At 43.7% G+C, this 14,435-nt stretch overlaps 1 protein-coding gene across 18 annotated transcripts in view; it reads right to left on the bottom strand.

Annotated features, from left to right (window-relative positions):
• Positions 1–14,435, bottom strand: part of PCYT1B (phosphate cytidylyltransferase 1B, choline) — a 148,987-nt gene that overhangs the window by 84,286 nt on the left and 50,266 nt on the right. The gene's annotated exons all lie outside the window — the stretch shown is intronic.

Below are 14,435 nucleotides of genomic sequence, written 5' to 3' on the forward strand. Positions count from 1 at the left end.
GTAGTAGGAGATACAGCCAGAGAGGTGAGGTACAAGGCAGGAGATGGGAGGAACCCAATGGTATGGGGTTTTTAGGATGCTCTAAAGACTGGCTTTCCACTGGGAAGATGGGAGCCATGAGAGAGTTTTGCACAGGGAGTAAGATGACCTGACTTAGTCCTAATGGGACCACCTGGCTGCTACATTAAGGTTAAACTCTAAAAGGTCAAAGGCAGGAGCAAGAAAACCACTAAGGGAACTGGTGTAATCATTGGGCAAGAGTAGGTAGCTGGAGGCTGGGACCAGGGTGATAGCAGGGGAGGTAGTGACAAGTAGTCAGATTTTTGGATAGATTTTTGAATAAACAAAATTTGAAATTTACTGAATGTAGAGTGTAAAAAAAACTGACAGAAGTCAAGGTAACGCCAAAGTCACTGGCCTGAAGACGTGGAAAGATGGCATCACCACTCCCTAACGTGGGGAGACGCTGGAAGAGTAGGTGTGAGAGTGGGACAGACAGGATAGAGAAATCAAGAATTCTGCTCTCACACATTTGGTGTGACATACCTGTTAGATCTCCCAGTGGAGACATCAGGTAGGCAGTCGGATTTACCAGTCTAAAGCTGGGGACAGAGAACTAAGCTAGCGATAGCTAGCGATACAGGTTAAGAAACCATACAGATATAAATGCTATTTAAAGCCACTAGACTCAATTCATTCATTCAGCTAAGGGCATGAGTTCAGGCTGAGGCAAGGTCCTGGTTGTTTAATAAGGAGACACTATATATTTATGGCCAATCTCTCCTGAATACTGGAAGCTCTAAGAAGACAGGGACTTGGGGGGCATCTGGGTAGCTCAGTTGGTTAAGAGTCCAACTTCGACTCAGGTCATGATCTCGCAGTTCGTGAGTTCGAGCCCCACATAGGGCTCTGTGCTGACAGCTCAGAGCCTGGAGCCTGCTTTGGACTCTTTGTGTCCCTCCCTCTCTGCCCCTCCCCTGCTTTTGGTCTCTCTCTCTCTCTCTCTCTCTCTCTCTCTCTCTGTCCAATCCTCTCTCTCAAAAATAAATAAACATTAAAAAAAATTTTTTTAAAGAAAAGAAAACAGGGACTTGGTCTGTTGTATCCTCCTCACTGCTATATCCCTAATTCCTAGGGCAGTATCTGGCAGACAGAAGGTTCTCAAAAGACATTTGTTGAATGGAGGAATTTAAAGTCCTTAGAGAGTAAATAATTATTGATAAGAAACTGGAGAGAGAATTATTGATAATGATTGTATTCATAAAGACTAAACTGAATAAGAAATATAATGCATAACTTTTTCTTATCATGATATATCCTACAGAAAACTTGGGGAAATAAAGAAAGGAAAGCAAAATTCACCAATAATTCTACTTTCCAAATATAACCACTGTTAACACTCTCTCTGTTTCTTTCAGGGCTTTCTGATATGCATACATATTAACAACTTTGGAATCCTAGCTACATGAACGGTTTTTTCCACTCAGTATGTCATGATTACTTTATTATGTCATTTAGACTTCAACCTCACTATTTTAAGGGTATTATCTGGTGGTTCTATCTCCCATTCTCCCTAGCCCTGCGCCTAAAATTCCCAAGCATTACTCTTTTAGGCAAGACAATGAAAAGTAGGGGCATCATATCTCAGAGAGAGAATGTTAAATTAAAAAGATAGGAGGGAAGCAGGAGCACCTAATTTATCTGTTCATGTTTCTATTTGGAAGGTGCAAGTGGCACCAGGAAATACAATACAGGCCAATCAAGTTTAGCTGTGAAAGGAGCTGCCCTGGTTGGCCTGGAGGCCAATGCTGGTTGGTGCAGGCCCGAGAGGAGAGATTAGCAGGTATCCCAAAATGAGAACGAGCAGGCAATGGGCAAGCTAAGCAATAAGATACATTTGAAGAATGGCCCCTTCAATAAAGTCATTTCCTTTTCCAAGGATTCTGGGTAACTGGTCATCGGCTACGCTGAACAGCCTCCCCGAGGCCTGGCCTACCCAATGCCAAGGACAGCAGTCTGAGCAGGATGTATAATGAGACCCCAGCTGCTCTAACTGCACCAGCCATGGCCACTTTGTGACAGCCCCCCACCCTCTCAAGAGTCCATACTCCTGCAAAACACCCTCCCCCATTGTTTTTAATAGACTTTATTTTTTAGAGAAATTTTAGGTACACAGCCACATGAGCAGGAGGCACACATTTTATTTCCCATTTAACTCTCGCTAATTTTGATAGCAATACAGCATGCCCCTGAACAGAAAAACCGTAATGTATTTAGGTATCTCTCTGTTGTTGAATATGAAGTTGTTTATGTTTTACTAATATAAGTAGCATTGTAAACATAGCTCTGAGCCTCTGATTATTTCCTTAGGATAGATGCCTAAAAGCTGAATTACTTAGACCAGGGGTATGAACATTTTCGAGATAAATATTTGCAGAACATTTTAACATGTGTTGGTGAATTAGTCTCTACAAAAGCTGTGTCATTTATAGTCACAGTACAATGTATGTCATTTATAGTCACATTTTTTAAACCAATGTGTGAACACCTGTGCCTAGGTCAGGCTAGCAATTTCTGCCCTTCCAGCGACCCAAGATCAGAAATGTTATTATGCTCTAGGGATCCAGGCTTCCCTAAAACACTGACCTCCCACAAGCCATAACCCCCCACACCACCCATGTGCCACTTTCTGAAATGTACTCTAAATAATACATTCATTTATCCTAAAATATATGTTTTCCCCCACATGTTAACATCTCTGAGATGAGGAGAGGGGTCTTATGAGAAATGTCTTAAAACCAGTATCGGCCATTTTCTGACATTGTAACATCTCTGCAATGGGACTGTATCTCATAATCAAGGGCATCTTAGATTCACGAAATGCATAGAGGATGCTGACAAGAGAAAAGAATCACTTTTACCTCAAGATTTAAAAAGTCCATACCCTAAGTCCATTTTTCTTAAGCAACTGAGCTTAAGGAGTTTATAATGAACATCAATAACAATCGTATATCTTATTCATATCCCATCTTCTTCCTCAAAGGACTTGAGGTGACTTAAAAAAAAAAGATTTGAAAGTTGAATAGTTGCAAGATCTGGGTTGAGGGAGGAAATACGGTTTCAACAAAGGTCAGAAGGGAAACGAGCATACAGGAATCCCTATCCCACTTCTCCACATTTCAGGCCGATCACAAAAATGACTTTAAGCTCTAAGCAGTCAGAGCAAAGAGAGAGACAAAGTTAATATCGTCCATAAGCAAAAAACCAAAATAGATCCTGAGGAGGAGCACGGCGTTTCCTGAGGCCGAATTTTATAGCCTTTGCTCCAGTGGTGCTGCCGGAAGGGGCATGCTGGCTGATGCTCGGTAGTGGGACCAGCATACTCAACAACGCCCTAATAAAGAAAACCCTGTTTTTGTTTGCTCAAAGTACCGTTATGAGGCAAGGCACAGCCTCAGAACCAAAAAGCAGTTCAAGAGAGCATTTCTATAAGAGGCCAAACACGGAGCCTGAAAATGCAGTCCTCCCCCTCACTGCTGGATCCAAGGGCAACATGTAGAATCTGGAGACCAGGGATTTCTAATGTGGGACAGGCGAGACAATCCATTAGAGAACAATACTTGGGCTTAGATTTATTTTTCATGTTAAAAAACAAGACGCGTTACTGACATCTAATTCTAACATGCAGGTTGATACGGTGCCCTCTCTCTGTCAACATCACGTCCGTGAAGTGTCCTCAAGGAAAAATGCAAAGTGTACAGCTGAGAAGGGGGGGTCTGGATCCCCTGACATTTTCATTTGCTTTTAGCTTATTGTAATTTAATGCAGTTTGCGTGGGCCTGGTAAAGGGCATTTATAGATTATGTTACCTAGTTTTAACTAAACCAATGCTCACAGGATCACCAATTGGCTTAAAACACTTTCCATAATGAAATAGGAAAGCGAAAATAATACAAGCACAAGCGAACAAGAGCCCTTTGTAGGTGTCTTGCATCAGCCACGTTATCAGGTATGAACAACGAAGACCTAATCGGATCAACAGGAAGACAGCTGAATGGACAATTATCACAAAGAGGACTATTTGAAATATCTGCTGCCATTAGCATTAAACTTCACCTGGAGCGTATATTGTACCTTGAGTTATTAGGTTACGATCATACGAAGCTACTGTAATTACCATGATACTTAAAAGCAAAGCATCCAGAACATGAAGAAAAATCTCTAGGATTTTTTCAGTGATGTTTCAAGACGTGATACTCAATCCAGGCCTTCACAAAATACTGTTGCATGTAATGATAAATGGCAGAAGCCTTTTGCAAATTTCCGTAATTCAATAAAGAAAAACCAAAAGTCTCATACCACTGCAGAAGCACCTGCTCTTCATGCCACAGTACAGCTGGCTGCTCTAGTACATGGGGAAAAAATTGATGTCAAACTAAAACGCATTCCTTTGTCAGCAAATATATTTAGAAGACATATAGAAAACATTGCTGAAGACTGGAAGAAACAAGCATTAGAACAAATTATGCAGTGTGGGAGGTTTGCTGTAAAGTTGGACGGAAGTACAGATATTTCTAAAATGTTGCAGCCTGAGGTATTTGCTAGATTCCATTTCAATAATAACCCCCCCCCCTTTTTTCGTGAGCCACTGAAGGGAAGATCTTCCAAATAAGATTTTCCAAAGATGTTCCAAAGAAGATTGATTGTGCAGAGTGGATGACTTCTTTAATAAAAACAGTATTTTATGGAAACAAACAAAAAAAACCCCACATCTAACTATCAATGAACCAACCACATTGCTCTTAGAACCCAAACTCCCACCTATTTGAGAAATGCCTCTCTGTCTTCCTTTCAATACCTTTCCTCTCTTGGACCTTTAAAAACTGTTTCTCAGGATTCTATCCTGGAAGACTGTGGGATATGTAGATTAATTTAATCAGATCTCATATAGAGATAGGCAGATACAGGGAGGATTTCTCTGGCTTAGTTACAGCTCTTCTATTTTTCTTCCCTTAAAAAACATGATAGGATGGTTGGGGGTCAGTCGTTTCCTAGAATTTGCCCTATAAAAGGATTATCCAGAGTCCCTCTTGCTACCTAACCAATCCCGTCCACCTCCTTCTGAGTCTAGAAACGGACTGTGTGGCCAGGCCATTGTTATAAAGCACACATAGATTGGGCACCATGGCTTTTAATTCACAGATAACCTGACTAAGGCTAGACAAGGTACTAGAAGCAAGGCGAGTTTAGTTCAGCAGCTTACCTATGCTCTCTTCGAGGCTGGGGGCTGACCCAGGAGCACAGCAAAGCTCTGTTAGTGGCCCAGAGCTGTAACTGCAGGTAGGATTGGATACCATTCATTCCTTAGAACGGGATCTGTGAGATCACCAGAGTTATGTGAAATGCTCAATCTGTTGCTGAGTGTACCCTCTCTCCATTACTGTGGTCACAGCACCTTTCAACTTTGTATTAAAGAACAATACACGTACGGCAGCGTGCAGAGATCCTAAGTGTGGAACTCTGGACATGCACAGAATGAACATACGCAGCAGCACCCACATCAAGTAAACTACCACTGCCAGCATCTGTCCTGTGCTCCTTCTGCTATCCTGACTTCTAACCTCACAGATTGGCTTGCCTATTTTTAAAATATTTAATAGAAACGGAATCCTGTAATGCATATTCTTTTGTTACTGGCTTCTTTTCATTCGATATTATGTTTGTGAGATTTATCCATATTTTTGCAGGTAGTTGTAGACTCTTCATGCTCCATTGCCATGTAGCATTTCATTGTGTGAAAATACAACAATTTATTTATCCATTCTCCTTCTGCCGGGGATCTGGGTAGTTTCCAGTTGGAGTTATTATGAATAATGCTGCTAAGAACATCCTATTACTCATCTTTTGTGGCCATATGCACAAGTTTCCTAGGAGTAGGTACGCCGGGTCAAAAATCTTTACTTTGAGTTTCTAAATTTACTACCAAGAGCCTAGACCTCGAAATTGTTTCCATTCCTGGTCCCAAAGGCGGACAATGTGACACGGGAGAGCTAAATACAGCATTTTTCAAAGTGCATGCACAAACACCTTGCTTCCAACTCCCCTGGAAGCCTGAGCAGGTGATTCTCTGCTCACTGATGCTGGGGGACTGTGTGTAGTGGCAACATGGGGCTTTACAAGTCAGACAAACCTAACTTTAAATCCGAGCTTTATCAGTGTGCTTGATCTTTGGGGAATTACTTAATTCTTGGTCTCCTTATTTCTAACACAGGGAATAGTGATCCTTATCTTACAGGCCTGCAGCCTGGTTAAACGAGGTCACACACATAGGGCACCAGCACAGTGCCTAACACAGGGTGCACCAGTCCCCCATTTGCCCACAGAGGGCAATGAATGAGACCACTAGTCTTAAGCCCAGTATAGAACAATTCCCGTGTAACTGAACAATTTGGAGGTACAACAGGATTTAGTGTCATGTGACTGTGCCTACTGTCAAAATCAGGCACTAGACATGAAGCCCAGAAGCCGGCAGGTACCAGGAATAGGCTTCCAGCATCATTTGGTTGGCAACAGGCTGTACACATCATTCACGGGGCTTCTATTAACCTATTATTATTGTTGCTATTCTTCTTAAATGCCAGCTTAAATCGCCGTCAGCTCCCTTTTACACTTATGTCAGGTTCAACGTGCATGAATTACGAAGTGGAAAACAAAAACATCAAGTCACACGCTTTGGTGGAAGTGAGGAGATTATATGAAAATGAATCCAGCTCCATGGGCTGGCCTCGTGTGGCCCTGCCCATTATTACACAGGTGCACACTAACAGGGCTTGCTGCTTTACTTTCTAATCACTGTGTTTTCAAGTGTGCCTTCAAGATTGTTGAGTGTTAAACTGTCTCTTTATTCCCAAGCAAGGTCAGCTTCCCCAGCCTCCCATACAACCTGTCTCCTGCTGGGATAAAGAGGAAGGTAGGAATGTTAAAACAATAATGCTATGGTCTGAGGCCAGCAACGGGTAATCAGATCCTAGCAAGGTAGAGGCTGTTACCTGGGAGATTATTGGAAGAAAATAGGCCTAGCTTGCAACGACTTGGGTCTGTTCCTACCTTCCTTGTTTTCTCCTTTTCATCCCACCCCCAGTTATCAGACGGAATAAACCTTTTTCTACATTTTTTTTCCCATCAAGAGGCACCAAGAAGCTTTCTTTGTGTGGGTATGAGCAAAAGACTCAAGAGTTCCAAGACTATGGCCTGATGCACTGTTGGACTTTAACCCGGAGCAGTGAGCTGATGTGGCTGGCTTCAGCTAGACAAGGCCCCTACAGCTCAATGCCATACTGCCTTGCCTCAAAGAAAACCCAGTATTTCGAACTTTAGTGTTAGGAGATAGATCAATTAGGGGGTCATCATTCACATTAAGAAGAGAGTCAAGCTAGGTTCCTTTGGACAATGACTAGAATGTTCAACATATGATTTAGAATACACTCAACCTTTCTGAAGAAGCATCTGAAGAATAAAGTTGGAAGACAACAGGTTTGTTTCTTTTACTAATGTAAAGTTCCAGAGTCTTTTGCCAGCATTTGTTATTCGTATTTAGCCAATGTGTCCTGCCATAAGATCATTCAACCTGTTTTTACCCCAAATGGATAAAACCAAAAGGAGGGGAGGAGTAGGGTAGCCCTGCTTTTTGAGAGAAGCAAGAGATCAAACAGAACACACTGGGGTGGCGCATGCTCCGTGGTGAGGGAAGCTGGAATCACAATCTTGGGGCTGGCAAAGATCATCTATCCAATCCGTCATGAGTGACAGAACTGGGGTCCAGAGACGAGAAGTGATTTGCTTAAGCCCACAGAGTAATTCACTGGTAAAACTGACGTTGGAAGGAAACTGTGGGCTCCAATGAGCAGAGACTAGGCTGTGGCATTCTTGTCTTGCCAGGCCCCGCCCTTCTGCAGTGGGCCAGCCCACTTCCCCTGGAAGCTCCAAATCTACATCTTTCTTGATCCTGGGGGTTGGTGTGGAGCCCCAGAGGCCATAATGGGACAGATCCATTTTCTCTCCTTGGAACCCTGTCTCATCAGGAACCGCTCAGCCTTCCCACCCTTCCCTATTCCCACCCTAGCCTGGAGGCCTCTGGAGAGGAATACTCTGGGGTTGGACCCAACTTCTCAGGCTATCCCATATTTACACTTCTGCACCTGCTAGAACCAAGCCACTAACTTCACCTCCACCTTAGAGAGAAATCCGAGCCTATCAGATAAGGAGAGGCTTTCAACATTCAATGCCCTTCCCCTTTAAAACTTCTTACCCAAAACATCCCTCCAGTGAAAGAAATGTCTCTTCTAGTTGAAACCAATTCTTCCACTTGTTCACTAGAGCCCAGTGTCTCCACAGCCTAAGACTCATTCCCCCCTCAATTTTCCCCCTATCACTTTCACCTTCTCTCACTGGCTCTTTGCCATTTGCATGTAAGTGTGAGTTACTACCATCATCAAAGAATGAGCCAACCAAAAGCCTTGGCACACTGGACAGATGTTGGGAAGAATGAGATGAAAAAGGAAGAAGAGAAAAAAGCTAGCCTCTCTCAACCCTAAATCCTGATTCATCCACCTTTGGATCCTACACATTCTATCTGCTTATCTTCTCAGGCAACCTTCTACTTCCCCACCTTCTAAAAGCTCCTCAACTCACTGCCATCTGGCCTCTGCTCCCATTACATCACTGAAACATCACCAGTGACCTTTTCTTTCTAAATCCAAAGGAGCCTTTGCTTCATTATCCCATTTGATCTGTCTGCTGCATTTGGTTCTACTGGACATTCCCACCACAGAACGTACCCTGCCATCGGCCCCCTGATCTCCCAGATATTTGAGAAGTACCTCTCTGTCTTCTTTTCATGATCCACCTCTACTGGCTCTTTGAATGGTGTCTCTCAGGGGGTGCCTGGCTGGCTCAGTTGGTTAAGGGTCTGACTCGCTTTCAGCTCAGGTCGTGATCTCAAGGTTCATGGGTTCGAGCCCCGCATTGGGCTCCAAGCTGAAAATGCAGGGCCTGTTTGGGATTCTCTCTCTCCTTTCTCTGGCCTCCCTCTCAAAATAAATAAATAAGCTTAAAAAAATAATACATGGTGTCCCTCAGGGCTCGATTCTGGAAAGATTCTGGGATAGAGTAGATTAATTTAACCAGATTTCACATAGATAACAGGCAGCTATAAGGAGCCTTCTAATAGCTTTAATTACAGCTCTTCTATTTCTCCCCTTCTAAGAACCTGATAGTATGGCCCAGGGTCAGTTATCTTCTCGAATTACTTGTAGTAGGATTATCCTGAGGCGCTCTTGCTAGCTAACCATTTCCATTTCAATTACCATGTTCTTGGTCCAGAAACTGTCTGACTCCATTTCATTCCGATCAATTTCACTTCCATCTCTTCCACACTGACCTCTCCCACATCTACATCTCCAGCTCAGAACTCTCTCCCGAGTTCCAAAACCAAACATTAAGTAGACACCTCCAAATGGAAGTCTGCATGCTATCCCCAACGCAACTCTCACAACCTACTGTCCCCTAATACTCTCACCTCAGTGATGGTACCCACTCGAGGAAGCCAGAAAACTGAATCTTCCTTGATACTGACCAACCCTCAGACTCAGTTGTCAAATCCTGGGATGCTTACCTCCTTAGTGTCTCCCATATTCATGCAATTCTCTCCTTCTCCACTGCCCCATCCGTAACTTCAAACTTAATAATTCTCATCTACATCACTACAATAGTCTCCAAACCAAAAGAGGATAGGGTAGCAAAGAAAATATTACAAGTGCAAAGTATGAAGTAGTTTCTTAGCTTTGAGTAAATATACACGTGTGTGTGTGTGTGTGTGTGTGTGTGTGTGCGCGTGCGTGCTATGCAACATGACATGTATTTATCATTGCGGCTTTGCAGAGCTCTCTCTCTCTCTACAGGTCTGTGCAGGTGTCTAAGCTCCCTCTACAGCCACATATGGCTACCGAGCACTTGAAAGTGGCTAGTCTGAATTTTGATGTGTTCCAATATAATATACACACTGGATCTCAGACTTACTATCAAGAAAAGAATATAAAATACCCCACTCATTATTTTTATATTGATTAATGTTGAAATGATCATATCTTGGATATATCAGGCTAAACAGAACATATTAAGATTAACTTCACCTTTTTCAACTTTTTAAACCCTGGCTACTAGAACATTTTAAATTGTATTTCTACTGGACAGCGCTGGTCTAGAGGCTGGAGTCTGCTGCTTACACTGGGGACTTAAGATCCCCTCAAAAGTAGACTCGTCCTCTCCGTGTCCAAAAATGTTTTGGGATCAGCAAGTTGCATGTTTTCTTCAGAGGCAGGGACCGGTCTTAACTTGGGGATCTGGTCAATGGAGTCTCCCTTGTTGGGAAGCACTTCTGCTCAGTGGATAAAATGCAGCTTATAAGGTACATAAAGTCCAATATATTAACGTCAAATGTACCAAAAAGAAAAAAAAGCTCTCTCACAAGGGATTCCAGCATCCTGGCATGCTTCCACATCCCAAACTACGGTCTCCTGTTAAGTGGACATGATATTCAAGGGTAGGGGCTGTGAATTACTTCTCTTACTCCTCCCCACAGCACCTGGTGCATTACTGCACAGAGAACTTGCTCTCGGGCTGGCTAACTGGATCCGGCTGACAGGGGACTGAGTTTTCTCTGTTACCTTCTAAAGCCCTGCATCACTGAATCAGCTTTAAATCCTCCTCACTGCCTGGGTGAAGACACACACAACCTTCTCATTTCTACACGCTCAAACACCAAAATGAAACAAAGAACCTACCCATCTTCTTACCAACTGAGATTTATTTCTTCCATAAGGACTTTAGCATTAGGCAAATGGGGGGCTGGCACAAGAACCAACTTAAGAGAATGGAGGAAACTCACTGGTTCCATGTTCAACAATACACCTGGCTAGTATCGATCTGCAAGAAATGGAAGCTGCATTCGGACTGAAACCAACAGGAAAATGTCTGATAATAACCTTGGGCATGATTCCAGCTGACCACAGTAAATGCCCAAGGAAACTCAGATTTACTTTCACCAACACAGAACAGTAAATATCTCCCTTTTAAAATACATGCTGCTCTGAGGGGTTAAATAGATGGTGATACTACTAAAGGAAGCCACCAATGTCTCTGGAAATCCAGTCATCTTTTTGATCATTAGCGGGTGAGCATCCTACCTCCCAATTGACATAATGCACCTTCTTCAAGACAGCAGTCTCTTGGCACTGCTCCGCTTTGAAGTCAAGCCCGAAATGAACTCCTGCTAATGTGGCGTATCGAACCAGCCCCCCCCCCTTTTTTTTTATTTCCAAGGCCTTTTCAGTTGGTTCGTGGTACACCCATCTTCATGGAAGTGACTATTGCAGGCTAGAATTACAACTTCCTTCTGACAGTACAAGGCACTCCTAGAAGAACTTGACCAAGGTCGTCAACCAAATCCTTAAGCAGACAGCTTTGGGCGGGGGGCGGGGGGAGGGCTGGGCCTTATTCGAAAGGGTTCATGGGGTACTTGCTGGACCTGGAGGATTTGTCTAGGCACAGTCTGAGAGCTGGGGAGACATGAAGGCACTGTCCTTGCCCACAAGGGGTACTCACCCCTCAGGAATTGGGTCTTGGAGGAGGACTAGTACATCCACACCACCCCTGACCACTCAGTTTCTCTCCTTGGCAGCCAAGCTTATGAGTCACCTTGCATCATGTTGAAGCAAGAAAATAGCAAAGAAGGGACAAGAAGCGAAGGATCAAGGATAAACGCTGTAACGATGGAAAGAAGAGTTGTCAGACACATCCCAAACCTGAGCACCATGGTAAAGTAGTAGGGGTAATACGATTACATCCCAAGATAGAAGCTTGATCAGAAAACCTAGGTAATGTCGTTATTTCTTTTCTAATTTAATCAGTGTTACTTAATTCTATTTACTCCTCTCCTTTCTTATATATTTCTTCAACGAAAAAGAAGGCAGGTGGAAAAACTATAAATATTCCTTTCAGAAAAATTTCCCCTTGAACATGACCGCACTGCACCCTCAATATCCTTATCAATTTGCTAGTTACAAGGATATAAGATAGAGATTGTTCTAAGGCCCGTTTATTTATGTGCGCCAGCTTCACGCCTCATTTCCTTAAAGGGCTATGCCAGGCTCTGTATTAGAGGCCAGAGATACAGCGATGACAAGACTGGCTTCTACTCCACGTTCCCCAGGAAACTGACTCGTGGAGAGGTCACCACACTCCTTTCTGCCCCCAATGCACCTGATAACACACCTCTTAGCACACAGTGCCCTTATCATCCTGTAGGTAAACTATCTGTTTATGTGCCAGTCTCTTCTAGAATCCCCAGATCACAAACTGCTTGAGGGCTCAGAGCTCAACATGTAGTAGGTACTCAAGCAACGCGGGCTGAGTTCAGCAGGATCACAAGAGAAGCTAGGCGGAAAATATATAGGCAAACGCACATAGACACAGAAATACTGCGCACAGCTTTCCAAGTGCCACACTAAAAAGAGAGCACAGGGGCGCCTGGGTGGCGCAGTCGGTTAAGCGGCCGACTTCGGCTCAGGTCATGATCTCGCGGTCCGTGGGTTCGAGCCCCGCGTCGGGCTCTGTGCTGACAGCTCAGAGCCTGGAGCCTGTTTCGGATTCTGTGTCTCCCTCTCTCTGACCCTCCCCCGTTCATGCTCTGTCTCTCTCTGTCTCAAAAATAAATAAACATTGGGGCGCCTGGGTGGCGCAGTCGGTTAAGCGTCCAACTTCAGCCAGGTCACGATCTCGCGGTCCGTGAGTTCGAGCCCCGCGTCAGGCTCTGGGCTGATGGCTCGGAGCCTGGAGCCTGTTTCCGATTCTGTGTCTCCCTCTCTCTCTGCCCCTCCCCCGTTCATGCTATGTCTCTCTCTGTCCCAAAAATAAATAAAAAACGTTGAAAAAAAAATTAAAAAAAAAAATTAATAAATAAACATTAAAAATTAAAAAAAAAAAGAGCACATTTCATTACAAAAGGGCATTTGACACAACTGCTGAGATTTAAATAAAATTTTTACTTACAGACAATGGCATTCAGCAACCTAAGTTCACACTCCAGGTCTTGCAGTAAAGCTTTATGGCCCTTTATTTACCCAGAAATTTCCTTTTCCATATCCCTAGGTAAAGTCAGAGTGAGTTTGGGGAGCCAATGTGTGCCTCAGCTAATAAAAAGAGAACTACTTTGCTAATCGCTACTTTAAAAATTTTTTGTTGTTTTAGAGAGAGAGAGACAGAATGTGTGATCAGGCAAGAGAGACAGAGGGAGAGGGAGGGAGGAGGAGGGAGAGGGAGAAAGGGAGAGAATCCCAAGCAGGCTCCTCACTCAGCGCTGAGCACGTTGGGGCTCAATCTCACGATCACCGCGAGATCATGACCTGAGCTGAAATCAAGATTCGGACACTCAATTGACTGAGACACCCCGGCGCCTGCTACTTTAAGATGATGTTTTGTTACTGAGTCCTGTTTCCTCTAAACTGTATGAATTCACGTTTGATAATAAGTGGGAGAAGGATCCTGTCCTCTGGAGGGGAATCTCTTAAGTTTTTCATGAACTGTAAGTAACTTTGGAATTCAGCAGTCATACCTTGCCGACGGTTGTGGCGCCAGTGACCCGTGTGCGATTTTGATCATTATGGGTGGGTGCTGGGCATAACAAAGAATTTGTACAATTTGAAATGTGAGGATATTAGCAAAGCTAAGGATCAACAGAAACTACTAAAAACCATAAAAAGAAATGATATTTGACATTTTCCCTCGCCACTCTCTCTTCAACAATCTTTGTTATTAAGTGGTTAACATGAGCCTAGCTATTCAAGTAAAATCACTAGCCAGGGAAAGTCCAGCCCTCAAGTGTAAATCCAAACTTAGAATAGACCCCTACAGTGATCAAAGTTTGCTGAGAAAAGGGGTTTCTAAAACCTGAGTAGTGGATTATAAATTGGCTGCAGCCCTGATTTAAACCGACCAAATTTTCAGTAGCCCATGACAATGATAGACAACTTGGAAAGCTTTTTTAATTCTTTTTAAGGTCATTCACTTATTTTGAGAGACACAGAGACAGCACAAGTGGGGGAGGGACAGAGAGAGAGGGAGAGAGAGACCCAAGCAGGCTCTGCACTGTCAGCCTAGAGCCCAACGTGGGGCCAGAACCCACGACAAGTGAGATCATGATCTGAGCTGAACCCGAGAGTCAGACGCTCAACCGACTGAGCCACCCAGGCGCCCCCTGTAAAGTTTTGTGTGTGTGTGTGTGTGTGTGTGTGTGTGTGTGTGTGTTTTAATCAAAGGTAGACCGAAGCCATTACTTTACCAGTTCAGCTTCTGTATACACACCCGCACTTACTTTAGGC

This window comes from Neofelis nebulosa, chromosome X (genome assembly GCF_028018385.1).
Source record: "Neofelis nebulosa isolate mNeoNeb1 chromosome X, mNeoNeb1.pri, whole genome shotgun sequence".
Classification (NCBI taxonomy): domain Eukaryota; kingdom Metazoa; phylum Chordata; class Mammalia; order Carnivora; family Felidae; genus Neofelis; species Neofelis nebulosa.